General features: G+C 43.8%; 1 long non-coding RNA gene across 1 annotated transcript in view; it reads left to right on the top strand.

Moving 5' to 3' along the window:
- Positions 1-5,311, top strand: part of LOC141980873 (uncharacterized) — a 43,194-nt gene extending 37,883 nt beyond the window's left edge. The window contains exon 3 of the long non-coding RNA XR_012637620.1: positions 5,197-5,311. This is a non-coding gene — a long non-coding RNA (uncharacterized LOC141980873). The remainder of the gene's footprint in view (positions 1-5,196) is intronic.
- The last annotated feature ends 15,658 nt before the right edge of the window (positions 5,312-20,969 follow it).

The raw sequence follows: 20,969 nt of genomic DNA, 5'->3' as shown, positions 1-20,969 counted from the left end.
GTCAGGTTTAAAACAAACAGAAAGTAATGATAGTTTTCCTTAGAGCCCCAGCTCCTGGGGTCAAGCGGACATATGACTACTTCAGCCTTTATTCTTAAAGAAAAAGTAAGTTTCTAGCCCTTGTGGCTGTGGAGAAAGCTTGAAAATGTGATCCCAGTGCACCCTAAGGGCTCAAAAGACAGAAGGCAAATAAAAAACACAAAATCAATTATTTTTACATCATCTTATGATTTTAAAGAAAAACTAATGACTTTTGGTGACCCTGACACATGATTTTTGAACATTTGGGGTTGGCAATACTGCTTTCAGAGCCAGTTTGGATAAATATTTTCCCAAAGGAAATGCACTCCTGAATGACAGGATTATCCAACCTTTTGTAAGTGAGGTAGTGACCTTGTCCTGTCTCTCAAATGACATTCAGGAGAAGCTGATTGAATGTCAGAGTGATAGGACACTGGACATTCAATTAAAAAAAAACAGTCTTTGGGGGGTTTTTGGTTGAAAGATGGCTCAGAATATCCAGCTTTGTCAAAGTGTGAGATCAAAGCTCTTTTGCTGTATGTTGCATCTTATTTGGGTGAGTTCGGATTCTGTGCACTGGCTGTGCTAAAGACAAAGTACTGTTCGAGGCTGGAAGTGGAGGACATCCTCAGAGTGTTGAAACAGGCACCCCCTTCACATTAATTAATAAGTATCTGTGTACGTGAAACATACTGGTGTAGGTCATTCAATTAAAGTTGTGTTAAAGGTCTCCGTTAGGTTTATTAGTAGGCTATCAAGCATATTTTTACATGTGTCTATTTTTGTCTGGGTTGGGGGGGTGGGGAGGCGCAACCAAAAATTGTAACTCAAAGGAGGCGGGGGGTCAGCTCAAAAGTTTGAAAACTGCTGTCTTAACATCAAACAAGGTGCGTTTAGAATACACTGTGAACCACCTTATGATGCAATTTATTATCTAGTAAAATACGGTGAAGCATTCCAATACCACGCTTGCTTTCTTTTCAAAAAGCTGACATGTTAACTGGCTTCAGTGTCATGAGAGGAGGGACATGTTGGGAGGGACTTGTTAAGTTAGGTCCTCCAGAGAGACTGCTGCAAAGGAGAGGAGAGGAGAAGAGAGGAATGCTCCAGAAAACCCATAAGAGGTGAGGGAAGCTTCAGCCTTAAGTGTAATTTTTCCCCAGTACACATTTCACCTCCTCGAGTAAGCATGAAATGTCAGTTGAACCACATAAAACAGGGCAGTTATGCATCAGGAAGATATGCCTGCAGACTTTAGTAAGGAAGCTCAGAGAAATACGTGTCTATTTTATCCCAAGTTAACCCAAGACAACTAAAGGGACGGAAACACAACACAAAGCGATACGTGCACAGCTCTTGTCCCTCCAGATGAGTCACATTAGAAATTTTGCTGTTGTGTCCATAAAAGGAAGATCATGCTGCTAACGAGATGTCCCATTGCACACATTGTTGCTATTTATGCTAGGGTGCTGAAAATACTGGAGCAGCAGACAACAACGTTCGGCTTTGTCTAAAGCTTCTACAATTTGTAGAATGTAAAACTCAAGCCAAAACCTATAAACTCTTGGATGTTTCTTCTGGATTAACACAAAATTGTTTATGCTAGGTGCAATTAAAGAGTGGTACAGTACTCTGCGATATAAATAGCTCTTCAATAATAAATAATCTCTGCATTTTAGGAATTTTGCAAACCTGTGCTAAACGTGGAGTGCTCCTGGCGAGTGAAGTGCTGAGACAATATTGACAATATTTGCTTATTTTATTTTCTTATTAGTTTTGGGATTATTTTGGTATGTTTTTTTTCCTATGGGGGAAAAAAAGTGATAGTTCACCAATGAAATTGGCCAGCTATGGATAGTTTAAATGTTGACTGTTTTCTATTGTTAGGCCAATTTAAAACTATTTGTCTTTGGAGCCAAGATTTAGTTAGCACAGAAATGTCAAACTATAGCTTTCATTCCTTAAGTGCTTTCCTTTATCTGTGAAAGACTGAAAAATGGCTTTTCAGCTGGCACCAGTGGCTTTGGGGAGTACTACAGAGCACATTTTTGTAAACTGCTTATTCCATGTTTATTGGCCTCACTGCAAGGATTACAGAAGACCACACAATTGGGTTGATCATTTTCCTTCACATTAACAGACTGAGTTTAGAATGGCAGCAGCTAACCTTAAGGAAACCCAGGCTAGTGAATGATACTTCATGGAAAACTTTTCAACATTAAGGAGGATTCTTGCTTATGGAGGGAACTTTAGAAGTTGAGGATCCCAAGTGCCATTGAAAGTCAATGGAATTTGTGCTCCTAAATCCCTGAGACATTTTTCAAAATCTCCCCCATAGCCACAATGTCTTTCCTCAAGACACATCCAGTTTCAACAAGCTGTGCACTTGGATAGTTCATGGAGAGAGAGTTCTCTCATTGGAGATTATGAAGCCAATAAAATAGAGCATCTCTATAGCCTCTGTACGTTTCCTGTGCAGTAGTGACAGATTTAACACGGAGTGGGGTAATACCAGGGGAGCAGCTCAAACATCCAAAGGGGCTGGCCAGAGGCAGGACATTAGCATGGCAGGTGTGGGTGTGACAGTGATATCACACGTGCCTTTTGTAGGACCTCAGCTTATTGGTCAAAGGAGGTCAGCAGGCAATGACCCCACAGAGAAACCCTGACAATGGCCAGGCAGGACAGGCTGCAGGACAGGGGCACACTCAGAGACCCCCGTGGCTTTGTTGCAGCGAGTCTCCTTCTTGAGGTCTCTCCTTGGGGACTGAGAGAGAATTCAGGTTCACGTACGTGAGTGTGACAAAGAGCCTCTTTGGAGTTTCTCCTTTCCTACAACTAATTTTGTTAGAAAATAGATGTCCCTGTTGAGAAGGTAAGAATCTCAGAAAGTTTTGGTACCTATTCAGCCTGATCCATCTGGTGCCAGCCAAACTCGAGGCACGGAAAACACTAGGTTAAGGTGGGAGCATTTTTTTCCCCACCTAGGCCTTTGTCCCTTAGAATCACTGGGCACATTGGGGTTTGTCATTTTTGGTTTCCCTTTTCCATGCTTCCCTCCCTCCACTGGCGAGGAGGGGGTTGCTCTGAAACTCTCATTGTGGGAGGCCCTCAGAAAGAGGTGGGAATGGAAGAGTGCTCTGACCATGGTCCCCACTCATGACTTGACCTATCCTTTGGATCATCTGGTGAGAACCCTCAGCTTCCTGCCCCTCAGAGTCTCTGTGCTGATTGGCTGAGCTAAGGTTCTTGTAACATGGAGGAGACTCTGGACATTGTTGTTCTCTTTTAAGACCAAGCAAATAAGCCATAAACAATCATATGCTTGATGAATTTTGCTGCATCTCTCCATTAATTTTCCCTGAGCATTTCATGATTCTCTCTAATGTTCTAGTTCTTCTAAAATACTTGCTGAATAATTACAGTAACAGTTGTTGGTCTGTAGCTCATTTGAGATCACTTTATTCTGATCACTCAGTATATGAAAGTCAAGATTCATGGTTAGTTTGAAAATCAGGAATCCTGGATCCTATTCCCAACTCTGGCACTGATTGGCTGTGTGATGTTAGATAAGTCCCTTTACCTTTATCAGCCTTAGTTTCTCCCTCTGTCAATTAGAGATAACAATCCTCTCATTGCTATGGTGGGTGGAGGTTGGAGGGGCTGTGAAGATCCATTTGAGTCTGTCACTGGTGTCACTAATAGGAGGTGACCTATCACATTAAGTCATGGCAAATTATGATGTAATGAAGTAGATCCTCCTTTATCCAAACCTCCATTATCTCAGCTCCGAAATATTAACTGAACAACCAGCGCACACAGGTCCAGAAGCGGGCGATTTCTCAGGTGGCCGCTAGATGGGTCTGCAATCTCACACTTTCCCATTCTCCAGATTATCCAAATTTTTGATCATCCCATCTGGCCCTGGTCCCACTTAAGTGGGATTATGCTGTATAAGAGCTCAAATAGTCTATTTTATTTATATTTTATTATTTTTAAATCATTCAGAGGTGCAACTACTTAGCACAGACTGAAACATCTTACCTGGTTTTCGAGATGAAAATGTCACCTCTGTGTGTGTGATGGGACAATTTAACACTGTTACAAACATGAGATGTTTTCTTTTGCAAAAAATATTTTTGCAAAGAATTTTCATCCAAATCAATTTATGATTTCAAAAAACAAACTTGTTTAATCTTAATGAGATTTTCCCCACAGAAAACTGCATCAATGAAAATTTTCCCACCATCTCAATTCCTGGGCTCTATCCCTGCCTCAGGGGGGTTTGTCGTCTGTTGGTTATAGCAAGAATGAGAACTGCTGGCTTTTCTCTCTGGCTCTGCCATTGCCTTGCTGTGTGACCTCGGGTAGGTCATTTCCCTTCTCTGTACCTCAGAATCCCAATATGTCCAATGGGAAAAGGGACACTTCTCTAACTCCTGGCAGTAGTGAGCCTGGGTGAAATAATGTACATTAAATCACTTTGTGGAGGAGAAAGCGTTCTTGTTTGAGTCCTTGTTCATGTCAATTCCAATCAGGTGTGTGTGCGCACACACATGCCCAGTAGCTGGAAGATTTTTCCCCTAGCAACAACTGTAGGATCGGCCTCCCATCTTCATGGCATCCAATAGAGAGCCCTGCCAACCCTGCACCCCCTCAGTTCCTTCTTACCGCCAGTGACAGTAGCTGGAACTTTCCCTTGCTCTTCTCTTGCTTCGGCAAGTGGATTAGCAGTACTCTATATGCTGTGCATAGTTAGTTTCCACTAGTTAGTATAGTAATTTAGTAGTTTCCTTGTAAGTTTTAGTTACAGGGGGGTTCCCCCCACCTGTTTCCTCCCCCATTTGTTGCCAGGGAATGCCGCGATTATCAGGCTTTAAGACTTGCCAGATCTGCGCTAAGAGCATGTCGAAAAGTGACCCCTCCACAGCTCTTGCTTAAGGTGCCTTAGTGAGGGTCACCAGAAAGACTGCTGCAAGATCTGTCGGGAGTTCCCACGACGCTTTCATTTTATAGGCCTGGAGCGCCTTTAAGACCATGACCTGGTCATGGGAAAGGCCATTCACGGTCCAAGAGTGCCTGGGAGTTGTTAATTATCTCATAGCATTCCCCACCTCAAACCAAGAGCCTAAGGTATACCATATTAATTCTCCAAAGCCCTTTTATTCCTGTCAGTTTACAGCCCAGGGAGGAGATGACGCTGAGTGGCCTGAAGGTGTCTACTACAAAGGAAAAAGTGATGGTGGCGTGGAAGAGGTGAACCTCTCCATAACCCTTAGTCATATGCAGCAACAGCAGATCAAGGAGCTGTGCACTAGCTACACGCCGACATTCTCAGCCACCCCAGGACTGACTGAATGGGCATACCACTCCATTGACACAGGTAATGCTCACCCAATTAGAGCCCAACCTTACCGGGTGTCTCCTCAAGCTAAAACTGCTATAGAATGGGAAATCCAAGATATGCTACAGATGGGTATAATCTGCCCCTCTGGCGGTGCATGGGCATCTCCAGTGTTTCTAGTTCCCAAACCACATGTTTTTGTGTGGCCTACCGTAAGCTAAATACTGTAACTAGCCCAGACAACTATCCAATGCCATGCACAAATAAACTATTAGAGAAACTGGGATGGGCCCAGTTCATCTCTACCTTGGACTTAACCAAGCGGTACTGGTAGGTACCGCTAGATGAATCCACCAAGGAAAGGTCAGCCTTCATCACACGTCAGGCTGTATGAATTTAATGTGCTCCCTTTCAGGCTGCAGAATGCACCCACCACCATCCACAAACTTGTAAATGGTCTCCTTGCGCGATTGGGAGAGTATGCAATTGCCTACCTTGACGATGTGGCCATATTTTTGGATTCCTGGGCAAAACACCTGGAACATCTACAAAAAGTCTTCGAGCGCATAACAGAATCAGGACTAACTGTTAAAGCTAAGAAGTGTCAAATAGGCTTAAACAAAGTAACTTACCTTGGACACCAGGTGGTCAAGGAACTATCAACCCTCTACAGGCCAAAGTGGATTCTATCCAAAAGTGGCCTGTCCCAAAGTCAAAAAAGCAGGTCCAATCCTTCTTAGGCTTGGCCGGATATTACAGGCAATTTGTACCGAAATACAGCCAAATCGCTGCCCCACTGACAGACCTAACCAAAAAGAAACAGCCAAATGCAGTTCAGTGGACTGAAGAGTGTCAGAAGGCCTTTAACCAGCTTAAAGCAACACTCATGTCTGACCCTGTGCTAAGGGCCCTAAACTTTAACAAACCATTCCTAGTACCCACAGATGCGTCTGAGCGTGGTGTGGGAGCAGTCTTAATGCAGGAAGGACCAAATTAAGAGTTCCATCCTGTTGTGTTTCTCAGCAAGAAGCTGTCTAAGAGGGAAAGCCACTAGTCAACCAATAAAAAAGAATGTTAAGCCATTGTCTATGCTCTGGAAAAGCTACGGCCATACGTTTGGGGATGGTGTTTCCACCTGCAAACCAACCATGCTGCACTACAGTGGCTTCATACCGCCAGGGGAAATAACAAAAAACTTATTCAGTGAAGTTTAGCTCTCCAAGATTTTAATTTCGACATAGAAGCTCCTGAAATGTGTTGTAACAAAGTGGCTGATGCACTTTCCTGTGAAAGTTTCCCACAATCAACTGGTCCAAATTGTCCTTAAGATGTGGGAAACATTTTTAGTCTTTATAGAGTTAGTAGTATATTTAAGAGATGCATGTGTCTTATTAACTATGTTTTATCCTAGAGCTCCAGAAAAAAAATCAGAGCAAGTGATTTGGGGGGGCGTGTCATAAATATAAAGGGAAGGGTAACCACCTTTCTGTATACAGTGCTATAAAATCCCTCCTGGCCAGAGGCAACATCCTGTTACCTGTAAAGGGTTAAGAAGCTCAGCTAACCTGGCTGGCACCTGACCCAAAGGACCAATAAGGGAAGCAGGACTAACCACTAAGCATTTTAAACAAAGAACAGGGAAAGAGACCACTTGGAGAAGTCTTTCCCCAAAAGTGATTCTTTTACCTTACAGAAGTGATTCTTTTACCTTTTCTTTAATTAAAATTCTTCTTTTAAGAACCTGATTGATTTTTCATTGTTCTTAAGATCCAAGAGTTTGGGTCTGTGTTCAGCTGTACCAATTGGTGAGGATTATTATCAAGCCTTCTCCAGGAAACGGGGTGTAGGGCTTGGGGGGTTATTTTGGGGAAAGACGTCTCCAAGTCTTTCCCTGTTCTTTGTTTAAAACCCTTAGTGGTGGCAGTATACTGTTCAAGGACAAGGCAAAGTTTGTACCTTGGAAAAGTTTTTAACCTAAGATAGTAAAAATAAGCTTAGGGGGTCTTTCATGCGGGTCCCCACATCTCTACCCGAGAGTTCAGACTGGGGAAGAAACCTTAACAGCTCCTCAGTGGCAAAATCCACAGCAGTGGCCTTTTCGGACTCCGTGGGCCTTCCATCAAGCCTAGTCGGAGCCAGGGATCCTGGTTGGGTGCAGCGTCAGTGGCCTACACAATGCCCGTACCACCACGGTTGGCACCGGAGCCAGAGCCTCAGGTGTTAACGCTGGCACCTGCAGCACCGTTCTCAGCACCGACACCGACCGCGGCACCACAACCGACCGCTTTGGCATGGGAGGTATCAGCAGCCCCCATCGCAGCCTCAGTGCAAGACACACCCACAGCTCCGATGACGGCATCGGCACCGCCTCTGTCATTGACGCCAGCTGCCACAGCGCCTAGAGGAACCCCGGCGCTCGCACCACATCAGACGCCGGCACCAGCGGGGGGTGCAACACCAGCACTGACATCCGCTTTTTCACCTCCAGAATTAGGCAGGCCTTCCGCTTTTCCCACTGGGTTAAGAGATCCCTCGGGTGGGGACAGTAGGGAGCAACCACAGACCCTGGTGGTCTCTTCCTCCTCACCAGATAAGACCCTAGTGTAGCGATGCCGAAGACTCACCGACACAGCCCTCCTGCTGGCTGTCTGGGAATTAGCTCTTTCCAGCCTTCAGAGCACCCTCTGCAGGCTGGTGTCTCACCTGCCGCTGGCTCCATGTCCCTCCCATTTCGGCCTTTCACCCAGGCGAGGAGGGCCACTCTGTGTTTGCTAACCAGATGGTCAGCCGGTTCTTAAAAGGACTTGACAGACTATACCCTAACGTCTGTCAGCCTATCCCTGCCTAGAACCTCAACCTGGTCCTTTCTAGGCTCATGGGCCCCCCCTTTGAACCGTTAGCAACGTGCTCCCTGCTCTACCTCTCTTACAAGGTGGTGTTCCTTATAGCGATAACCCTGGCCAGGAGGGTGTCTGAGCTCAAGGCCCTACCATCAGAGCCTCCTTACACCGTGTTCTATAAGGACAAGGCTCAGCTCAGGCCCCATCCTGCGTTCCTCTGAAAGGTTGTTTTGCAATTTCACATCAACTAGGACATCTTTCTCCCATATTCTACCCTAAACCAAATTCTCGCAGCAGGGAGCAGAAACTCCACTCACTAGATGTTTGCACGGCACTAGCTTTCTACATCAAAAGAACAAAGCCATTGAGAACATTGGTCCACCTGTTCATGGCAGTGGCAGACAGAATGAAGGGCCTGGATCATGGATCCCGTCCTGCATATGCAAGTGCTACAACCTGAGGGGAGGGTTCCGCACCCCTGACCCACCAGGGCACAGGCCTCATCAACAGTGTTCCTGGCCCTGATCCCTACTCAGGAAATCTGCAGAGCAGCAACATGGTCCTCCATCCACACCTTTGTGGATGTGAGGATGCACATCACTGGCTCCAGCCCAGGAGCTGCTGAAGCCCCAGATTGCAGAAGCCAGGCCTGCCAAGACCCAGGCAGATCCCTGGCTACCTGAAGATGCCCAAGTGAGGTCAGAGCCACTGAGAGCTGCCCAGGCCAAGGAACCTGGAGACCCCAGAAATGCCTGGACCGCCGCATCAGGAGACAGGGTAGGAAGTAGCCCAGTGGGACTGTATGTTGATACTGTTATAGAACTGAAGGCTAAGTCAGCGAATTTCATTAGGATCCCTATTGATCCAGTGATGAGTGTACTCGTCACTAACAGCGCCACGGGCTGGGACCCATTGGAGTAGGGAGGGCCTGGGTCCCCTTACCCCAGCCATCACACCCCTGGATGGTGTCCCATCCTCCTACAGCCATTAAACCACATCTATAGTGACTCTGGTCATTAGGCCACACAGTGCCAATGGAGAGGGCAGCTATATTTACTCTGGCCATTGGGCCAGACAGTCTTGAGGAACAGGACAGCTCTATTGACTCTGGCCACTAGGCCAGGCTGCACTGAAGTTAAGGGTGGTCAGATGGACTTAGTTGCGGGGCTACAAAGCCCTTGTCCCTCCGAAGAGGGGAGGCAGGCTGTACTTGCCCTGTAATACCTTCTTACAACTTCAGTGGTCAAATGTGAACCCTGAAGCAAGACCTTCAAACACCAGTCCAGCTAGAAGCATTCTGATAAAACTCACAAAGAAGAGGAATGAAGACGACCCAGAAGACATCCTCATCACCTTGGACAAGGATGTCATGGCAGCACTATAGCTACCCAAACACTGGGCTGTTTTACTGGCAGGGCCATAACCAGGGCAGGGCGAGCCTGGCAGCAGTTCAGAGCATAAACCCCGGATGAGGGGGCAGAAAAATTGAGAGGAAAAATATCTTCGGGACTAGGGCCCTGCAGCAGGATGGAGATCCTGAGGGTCCCACAGGACCCACTGCCATAATAGCAGGAGAGGGATTAAAACTCAAGAAACAATGTGGAAGCAGGTGGGCGTGTAAGTGGGAGTGAGCACTGTGGGGTGGGGTGGGAACAGTATTAAAAAAACAGTCCTCTTGTGAAGCAAGCAACATGAACCTCCCAGCCAGCACCCACCACACTCCGGCTCTGAAGGCCGTGCCACCGCCATCAGCAGCAGCGCAGAGCGAAGGGTGGCAATGCCACAGCATGCCAACCTTCTGTGCTACAACTGGTGGCAACGCTGCCTTTAGAGCTGGAGGCCTGGACAGCGACCTCTGCTTTCCCGTCACCCAGCACTGAAGGTAGTACCACCGCCAGCAGCAGCGCAGAAGTAAGAGTGGCTGGCAAGGCAGCGAGGAGCCGCGGCCGGTGGGGAGGCCAGGCAGCGAGGAACAGCGGCTGGCGGGTCAGCCAGCCAGAGCAAGTGCTCAGATGGCAGAGCACGCAAGGTGCCTTCTTCCCTGGGTGTCAGGTGAACTCACATAGATGCACCTCTGAACCCTGGGTCTTCATTGACCAAGGACAAACATTGTGAGTGGGGTATGGTGAGGGAGCAGAGAGGGGCACAGAAAAGGAACTTTTGGTTGTAAGACTCAAGAACCTGAGGTGGAAGAGGCAGCCCCAAGCACTCTGGGCTGGATGTCCTGCTCACAGTTTTATGTTTATGAATCATGCTTGTGGCATTTTCCCTAATTAATGTCTGGGTGACTTCACTCCTCTCATTAAGTTTCTTTTCTACATTCTTTTCTGTTCTTGTAAGTGGGGAAGTATTACCTCTCAGAGGCGCCCAGGGGTGGTGTGTAATTTTACCAGGTTACTGGGTGGGGGCTCAAGCCAGTTCTGTGTTGTATTGTTGAAAAGGAACCCCTAGATATTGAACCCAGTCCTGGTTACTGCCAGCTACACCTGGCAGAAGGGTAACATAGATCATCCAATTAATCCCCTTTCCAGGGCACTAAATACGTCCAACAGACAACTGGTTGCTATGGACATGATATGAAAATATAGGCTTGTGGGCCAAACTCATCCATATTCTCTGGCTTCCTTAAGACCTCTTGGACCAGGAGAGCATGAGGAGAAATAAATAGTAGAAATAAATGCTTAAAACCGAGCTTAAGATACTGTTTTTATTAAATGTCTGAAATAGTAAAAAAATAGGGGAATGGAAATGCATGGTATATTGCTATATTTTGTAACCAGAACTAGCTATTACTATAATAGTTTCCAAAGTTTTCCATGTGTTGTCAGCCAGTCTCTTATAAATGATAGCTACTGTTAGAGCATAACACAGGATATGTTTTCAATAAATAAACTATTCTAGGGATGGTTTTTGTGCATCTTGGACACACAAGGAGAAAAGATCAAAAGCCAAATTATTACAATCACCCAAATGTATGAAATAGTCCCCCCCTGGAAATATGGGCCTAAATTTTCCAAATGAATTTCGAGTACAGTACATCAGTTTTTGGCTGCCTGACATATGACACCAGAAGATGGCTTGAGTTTCAGTGTGCATGAACCTGCTTCCATGCTCAGCCTTTTCTGAGGATCAGGCCCCATTAAAGGTGTCTAAAGAAATGAGATAAGTATGTTTGTTGAAATTGGAACCTCTGGACCTGAGAGTTTTTATAAGGTTCACAAATAATTGACATCTTTGCTCAACAACTCTAACCAAATAGGTTGGATGATCACAAACATTTCTCAAAGTACTCCTGTAAAAATGGCATCTTTCATGACACTTCTAATTGAAGCCATGATGCTCCTCAATAAATAGGGAATTTAATATCTCCCCACCACCACCCCTGCCCACTGATGTCCTCTTCGTGTTTACATAAAAGATATAATGATAATACTAATTAGACCACAGTGATCCATATGCCTCAACCCCAACCAGGAGAGACCACCTCTTGCGAGCAAAGGATAGCTTAATCTCCATGCCAATTCAATCCCTGTCTTCTCGCTGAGTCTGGCCGGATGATACCAATTAGTGCCTCCTTTCAAGGTTTTTTTTTTTTTTTTTTTTTTTGGTACATTTGGAACAGAGCTCTGACCAGTGAAAAGATGTCAAATGATACCTTTTGGAATCTAGAGACATGGGGTAGATAGAAAACAGAAACCTAGGAGTTAAAAATAACTATATCTCATTACTAATCCTCAGAACCATCCATTCCCTGCTAATCTTTAGAGACATTTTAAAACCACATGAAAGCACTCCAGAGCAAACATTATCCTTACGATCCTGAAAATATTCAACTTTAAATCATATCTAGCAAATGAATTAAATGTATAACATCATCACACTACAACACTTCCTTACATGTCTTAGCAATTAGGAGCTTGCTAGTTCTTTTGCTAGAATTGTTTCACTAAGTCAATGTTTATACAGTACATAAAATGCTATTTGATTACGCAGACATCCAACACACACACACACACACGCACAAAAGTCATGACAGATTTCAAAACATGCTGAAAGATGGAAAAAGAAAGAACCATATCTAGATTGTGATGACATTTCTGAGGACATGCTCAGCATTACTCAAGGCCATTGATATTATGTATGGTTCATTTGACTGGCAGGAGTCCAGATAGCAAACCAGAATTTGCAGACATCTTTGTTCTCAATGTAATATGGAACCTGCACCACATTTTAAAACTTCACTTTGTCAGAGAAATGTGGCTGAACTCATGACTGGCGTAATTCCACTGACTTTAGTAGAGATAATTCAACAATGAATTTGGCCCAATTAGTCGAAAAATATAAATCAGATTATAAATACCAACTTTGAAAAATTTCCTTTCCTTTTGTTTTAGGAAAGTGAGAATTTATTAAATGAATGAACGTATGTGAATTCCTTTTAGTCCCAAATATACAGAGCCAACAAAAGCCTTTTATTTATACACAAAAAGAGCAGTAAAATCCTTCCATATTTCTCATAAAAATAGTAAATCTCTCAGTTTCTAAAATCGATGTTTTCTCTAATGTTGAAATGTGCAGGCAAGTACAAGTCTGAATTCTACACCCTTCTCTGCATTGGCTGCAGGAATTATATCCTGATCTCTTTCCTGATGCAAAATATTAACCTTTGCCAAGTACATTATACAGTAATTAAAAACAGGTCTAGATCCTTTATCAATCAAGATTTCAAAGACATTATAGTGGGCAGATGCTATTTCAAGCTAAGATGAAAGATTCACATCATCATGATCACAATTTATGCACTATATGGTTCTATAACCACAGCTAAACTCAGGGAAGATTTTAAAATTGTGGCTTTGTTTGAAAAAGGAGAACTAGTTCCCTGCTTGCAATTAGTAGGTGAAAAGCCAGCAGAAGAATTTCACTGATACATGCCTCTTTGAAAAGGGATCTTACATGTGTACTTGATAGGCTGAAAGTGAACCAAGGAGTCTCCAGAGAAAATGAACGAACAGTGGTTGTAACTGAAAAATCATCATTATACCTCAAGGGAATAAATCATTCCAAAATACAATTTCAGAGTAGGATGACCAATAGGCTACAGCAGCCAGGAACACAGATTTTTTTAAACTTGGGCTGTCTGACCTTTTAATTTAAACTACAAATAAGGAGAAGATGAAGAGTGTCCTTTAACTCCGGAAAGCAACATTAAAAACAACTAAAGTGAATGCAGCTCAGTACGTTATATTAAGTCCTTTGAAGTGAATACATTTCTGATTATTGTGCTTATAAATGATGTGTCTAAATGCTAGCATTACAGCCAAAGCTAATCCAGTGATGATATGTTCATTTAATTATCAGTTCTTCTGATAATTTGATTTAAAATAGGATCTGTATTTTTCCCCATTTGCTGCGGTGATTCCTTATGCACTTAAGAGACAGTTGAAACAAAATCTGTCAGAGGAAACATTCCAAAATGGCAGGGTAGCCTTACAAAACTGCCATGAAAATTTGCCACCCTAGATGCAAAACCAACTTACTCATCCTTATTATGATAACGACAATAACAATATTTCATTCACCTGCCAAAATAAACCCTTTAGCTTGGATGAGAAGGTGAGCAGAACTTTACAAGCTTGTGGTACAGAACAGATGTTGTTGAATGAATCTTTATTGTACTATTTATAAATCCTAATCTGATGACAAATCCAAGACAAAGCCATTTTATATGATGTCACTTCACCTCCCAATTGTATTTGTTTCATTTTCAAAATCCACTATACCTATCATTACCACGAACATGATACAGTTCTGTGGTGACCTAGAATCCTATTTTCGACGTTTCCGACTCAAGGAATATTTCCAACACACCTCTGAACAACATACTAATCCACAGAGACCTCCCTACCAACACTACAAAAAGAAGGATTCTAGGTGGACTCCTCCTGAAGGTCGAGACAGCAGACTGGACCTCTACATAGAGTGCTTCCTCCGACGTGCACGGGCTGAAATTGTGGAAAAGCAGCATCACTTGCCCCACAACCTCAGCCGTGCAGAACACAATGCCATCCACAGCCTCAGAAACAACTCTGACATCATAATCAAAAAGGCTGACAAAGGAGGTGCTGTTGTCATCATGAATAGGTCGGAATATGAACAAGGGATCTGCTCGGCAGCTCTCCAACACCACTTTCTACAAGCCATTACCCTCTGATCCCACTGAGAGTTACCAAAAGAAACTACAGCATTTGCTCAAGAAACTCCCTGAAAAAGCGCAAGATCAAATCCGCACAGACACACCCCTCGAACCCCGACCTGGGATATTCTATCTATTACCCAAGATCCATAAACCTGGAAATCCTGGACGCCCCATCATCTCAGGCATTGGCACCCTGACAGCAGGATTGTCTGGCTATGTAGACTCCCTCCTCAGGCCCTACGCTACCAGCACTCCCAGCTACCTTCGAGACACCACTGACTTCCTGAGGAAACTACAATCCATTGGTGATCTTCCTGATAACACCATCCTGGCCACTATGGATGTAGAAGCCCTCTACACCAACATTCCACACAAAGATGGACTACAAGTCATCAGGAACAGTATCCCCGATAATGTCACGGCAAACCTGGTGGCTGAACTTTGTGACTTTGTCCTTACCCATTACTATTTTACATTTGGGGACAATGTATACCTTCAGATCAGTGGCACTGCTATGGGTACCCGCATGGCCCCACTGTATGCCAACATTTTTATGACTGACTTAGAACAACGCTTCCTCAGCTCTCGTCCCCTAACGCCCCTACTCTACTTGCGCTATATTGATGACATCTTCATCATCTGGACCCATGGAAAAGAAGCCCTTGAGGAATTCCACCATGATTTCAACAATTTCCATCCCACCATCAACCTCAGCCTGGTCCAGTCCACACAAGAGATCCACTTCCTGGACACTACAGTGCTAATAAACGATGGTCACATAAACACCACCTTATACCGGAAACCTACTGACCGCTATTCCTACCTACATGCCTCCAGCTTTCACCCTGACCACACCACACAATCCATTGTCTACAGCCAAGCTCTGTGATACAACCGCATTTGCTCCAACCCCTCAGACAGAGACAAACACCTACAAGATCTCTATCAAGCATTCTTACAAGTACAATACCCATCTGCGGAAGTGAAGAAACAGATTGATAGAGCCAGAAGAGTTCCCAGAAGCCATCTACTACAGGACAGGCCTAACAAAGAAAATAACAGAATGCCACCAGCCGTCACCTTCAGCACCCAACTAAAAACCCTCCAACGCATTATCAAGGATCTACAAGCTATCCTGAAGGATGACCCAACACTCTCACAAATCTTGGGAGACAGGCCAGTCCTTGTCTACAGACAGCCCCCCAACCTGAAGCGAATACTCACCAGCTACCACATACCACACAACAGAACCACTAACCCAGGAACCTATCCTTGCAACAAAGCCCGTTGCCAACTGTGCTCACATATCTATTCAGGGGACATCATCACAGGGCCTAATAACATCAGCCACACTACCAGAGGCTCGTTCACCTGCACATCTACCAATGTGATATATGCCATCATGTGCCAGCAATGCCCCTCTGCCATGTACATTGGTCAAACTGGACAGTCTCTACGTTAAAGAATAAATGAACACAAATCAGATGTCAAGAATTATAACATTCATAAACCAGTCGGAGAACACTTCAATCTCTCTGGTCACACGATTACAGACATGAAAGTTGCGATATTACAACAGAAAAACTTCAAAACCAGACTCCAGCAAGAGACTGCTGAATTGGAATTAATTTGCAAACTGGATACAATTAACTTAGGCTTGAATAGAGACTGGGAATGGCTAAGTCATTATTCAAGGTAACCTACTTCCCCTTGTTTTTTCCTACCCTTCCCCCTCCCACCCTGTTCCTCAGACGTTCTTGTTAAACCCTGGATTTGTGCTGGAAATGGCCCACCTTGATTATCATACACATTGTAAGGAGAGTGATCACTTTACATAAGCTATTACCAGCAGGAGAGTGGGGTGGGGGGAGAGAAAACCTTTTGTAGTGATAAACACCCATTTTTTCATGGTTTGTGTATATAAAAACATCTTCTGTATTTTCCACAGTATGCATCCGATGAAGTGAGCTGTAGCTCACGAAAGCTTATGCTCAAATAAATTGGTTAGTCTCTAAGGTGCCACAAGTACTCCTTTTCTTTTATCATTACCATGCCATTGTTTTTCCTGTCTTTCTCTCTGGCCCAGTGAATAATTAGTTATACAAAATGGAACAACTCCAGAGAGATACTGAATACCTTACCCCACAATAACCATTGGCTCAGTTGTTAGAGAACTTGGCTGCAATGTGGGAGGCCAAGATTCAAGTCTCTGCTCTGATTCCTCATTAGATTAACTCAAATTTTATCTGGGGAGTCTGTCATTCCAGAAATGATTTCTAACTCGACATGAACATAGCTTTGTCATAAATATAAAGGGAAGGGTAACCACCTTTCTGTCCACAGTGCTATAAAATCCTCTTTCCCTGTTCTTTGTTTAACACGCTTGGTGGTGGCAGCATAGGGTTCAAGGCCAAGGTAAAGTTTGTATCTTGAGGAAGTTTTTAACCTAAGCTGGTAAGAATAAGCTTAGGGGGTCTTTCATGCAGGTCCCCACATCCGTACCCTAGAGTTCAGAGTGGGGAAGGAACCTTGACAAGCTTTCAATATGATTGTTTTAGAATATTAAACTGTACATTTGACCTTACCCATCAGTGATTTTTCCTCTAGGGCCATGGGACACTTTATAGTATTTACACACCACAGGAAATCTTCCCTTCCTATAGGTCACCAAAATTCTTAATGAAAGTCAATGAGAGTTACGCCATATATATGGTGCACCACCTGAAGACATAAACTGATACTATTAATTCATTCAAAGAGGACAGTCTGTTTATGATATCACAGATGTTCAGTTTTTTCAAGGTGGCCCATGTTTCTTTGGTTTGCGATGTATTCCATTTCTACTGGACAAACACACAACCAACCTGTTGTCACTAGGGATGCGAGAGCCTGGAAAAAAGCCCTGCTCCCACAAGCTTCTCCAAAAAGCTCTACTCTAAGCTCATGACAAATTTCAGGCACACAGTTTGGGCTTCACTGAAGTAATGCGGTTGATGGCTGGTGCAGAATCAGGTGTACAATGGAGAGTTAATTACACCAACTACAGGTTATTTTATTTAAGGCACCTAATTAAGTATTATTTGTCCACAGTATACACTTTTACACTTCCTACAACCTTCTGAACTTAACAGGACATTAAAATGTTTAATGTATTTGGTATTTTAAAACTCAGGAAGTTCAGACTTACTAAAATTATGGCTTCTTGCTCCTTCCTCCTCTAGCTGTTACCATGTTGCCCATGAACCTGTTACTCAGTAGAGACCCAGAAGAGCCACCCCTCCAGAAACTATATGGCCAAACAAGGAAATGCTGAGTTAAATCCTGACTGGGGTCTTTCACCCCCACTGTGTATCTGACATTTCCATCAAGTTACAGGGTTGAGTGACAAGAGATTTAATGTTTTGTAATGAGAGGCTAATTTTTCAAAAATTATATTGAGGGCAAGGGGTCTATGTAACAGGGCTGTGTCAATGAAAATGCCACAATGGTGATATCACATCCAGGTCACTAAGATTACCACCTACATATGTCCCAAAGGTGGAGACTAAAGAATGAAGTTCATACATCTAGTTATGAGTTCATGTTACAGAATGCAACCATATGTTGGCACTCGGGTTGTGAAACCAGAATCCTTAGAAATGTCAGAGAAAAAGAAAGACAGACAACCAGACAAATACACATAAATGTCCATTTTACATTTTCAAAGAATAGTAAACAAATATCTTGCCTTCATGAAAGCAAAATAGTTGTCCACCTGCATCTAATAAAACACCCTCTTATATACTGGTGCATGAGCATATCTGTATTTATGTATACTTTTATAATGTCTTACACGAACACATTTTGAGATCAGTGGGTGGAGACTCAAAAGAGAATTGTAATTCCCCTTAATGGCTTTAGCCTTAGTACAAGGCTAGTTTTTTTTCCTACAGGTTTCAGGTAAACATATTGGTGGTTGCTAACGGTAAATTAAATTCATGCATATGCCTAAGGGTAGAAAGAATGCCAACTGCCTAAGGGTAGAAAGAATTATTCTATTCTCACACACAAAAATATTGACCCAGGGATTACATTCAAAAATTGGGGTCAAATGTGCACCAGCTGAGTTAATTTATAAAGGCCTAAGCTGTCAAAAGAAAAACCAAGAAAAGTATGACAAAAAAGAAAGTCCAGGAACAATCCCAGATTTTTACAATAGCTTCAGGTGAAAATAACAGCTGCGACAGCAAATTAAAACAATATAGCCAAGGAACACAGCTCAGACTAGGATAGTATAAACATATGTGAGATAATTTTCAAGTTCACTTGAACACTTCAGTATGAAATTTCTTAATCACAGAATCATAGAATGTCAGGGTTGGAAGGGACCTCAGGTGGTCATCTAGTCCAACCCCCGGCTCAAAACAGGACCAATCCCCAACTAAATCATCCCAGCCAGGGCTTTGTCAAGTCTGATCTTAAAAACCTCAAAGGAAGGAAATTCCACCACCTCCCTAGGTAACCCATTCCGGTGCTTCCCCACCCTCCTAGTGAAAAAGTTTTTCCTAATATCTAACATAAACCGCCCCCACTGCAACTTGAGACCATTACTCCTTGTTCTGTCATCAGCTACCACTGAGAACAGTCTAGATCCATCCTCTTTGGAAACCCCTTTCAGGTAGTTGAAAGCAGCTATCAAATCCCCCCTCATTCTTCTCTTCCGCAGACTAAACAATCCCAGTTCCCTCAGCCTCTCCTCATAAGTCATGTGTTCCAGTCCTCTAATCATTTTTGTTGCCCTCCACTGGACGCTTTCCAATTTTTGCACATCTTTCTTGTAGTGTGGGGCCCAAAACTGGATGCAGTACTCCAGATGAGGCCTCACCAATGTCGAATAGAGGGGAATGATATGCTGGCAATGCCCTTACTTATACAGCCCAAAATGCCATTGACCTTCTTGGCAACAAAGGCACATTGTTGACTCATATTCAGCTTCTTGTCCACTATAACCCATAGGTTCTTTTCTGCGGGACTGTTGCCTAGCCATTCGGTCCCTAGTCTGTAGCAGTGCATGGGATTCTTCCGTCCTAAGTGCAGGACTCTGTACTTGTCCTTGTTGAATCTCATCAGATTTCTTTTGGCCCAATCCTCTAATTTGTCTAGGTCCTCTGTATCCTATCCCTACCCTCCAGCGTATCTACCACTCCTCCCAGTTTAGTGTCATCTGCAAACTTGCTGAGAGTGTAGTCCACGCCATCCTCCAGATCATTAATGAAGATATTGAACAAAACCAGCCCCAGGACAGACCCTTGGGGCTGTCCACTAGATACCGGCTGCCAACTAGACATGGAGCCATTAATCACTACCTGTTGAGCCCGACAATCAAGCCAGCTTTCTATCCACCTTATAGTCCATTCATCCAGCCCATACTTCTTTAACTTACTGGCGAGAATACTGTGGGAGACAGTGTCAAAAGTTCTGCTAAAGTCAAGGAACAACACATCCACTGCTTTCCCCTCATCCACAGAGCCAGTTATCTCATCATAGAAGGCAATTAGATTAGTCGGACCAAATCTTTATGGGTTTTGCTTCCAATTAATGCTACTCCAGAAGCTTTCTTACAACAGTTCACTCACCCCATCGTGCTGCCCTCCAGTCAAGCCAAAGATAGCCAGAAATGGGTGGTCAGGATTAACACTAATGGAATGGTGGTGTCAGCAACAGGGTGAATGCACAGAACACAGAGAAAAAATTGAGTTTGTAGAACTAGATGCTGTGTAAAGGCAAGACAGAGAAGAACAGCCCAGGGGAAGGAATTTGGGATTGTCTTCTAATGAAGTAGTAGGAATGATGGCCTAGTGCAGTGGTTTGCAATCTTTTCAGGTTGGTGATTAATTCACTAACTCACTCACTCAGTCCCCTACAACTTTCTTATATTTACTCTAAAAGAGTAAAAAATGTATCAGTGATAAGTCCGTATTATTTATTTGTGTCTGTGTTTTGAGAGGTTAGCAGAGAATGCTTGACATTTAAAGGCAAGAATGTGCAAGGGACAAGGGCAGTGAGGTTTTCTTTGCTTTAGATTGTAATAAAATTTGCAGTTCCTCAGAACCCCAAGTTGCCAGTTGTAGTTTAGAATCACTGGCCTAGTAGAAGGGAAATTGGATTAGGGTCTCAATAAACCTGGGCCTTGTCTACACTACTGCTTAAGTCTACATAAGTTACGTCACTCAGGGTGTAAAAAAGCCATCCCTCCCCCCCCCCCCGATCAATGTAACTTACATCGACTTAAAACAGTCTCTACACCATGCGAAATTGGCGGGAGATGCTCTTCCGTCAACATAGCTTCTGCCTCTCGTTGAGGTGGATTAATTAAGTCGATAGGAGAGCGCTCTCCTGTTGACTTATTGGGTCCTCACCAAACCCTCTAAATTGATGCCGCTGCATTGATCACAGCCGTGCCAATTTAGCAGCGTAGTGAAGACTAGTGCCTGGGTTCAAATCCTGCCCCAGGGAATAATAGAGCTCATACTTCCCTACCTCACCAGGGTGTTGTGAGTAGAGCTGGATGGGAAAAGGTTTTGAG

Source organism: Natator depressus, chromosome 1 (assembly GCF_965152275.1).
Source record: "Natator depressus isolate rNatDep1 chromosome 1, rNatDep2.hap1, whole genome shotgun sequence".
Lineage (NCBI taxonomy): Eukaryota > Metazoa > Chordata > Testudines > Cheloniidae > Natator > Natator depressus.
The sequence above is the reverse complement of the archived record's forward strand: the minus strand, read 5'-3'. Positions and strand labels throughout refer to the sequence as shown.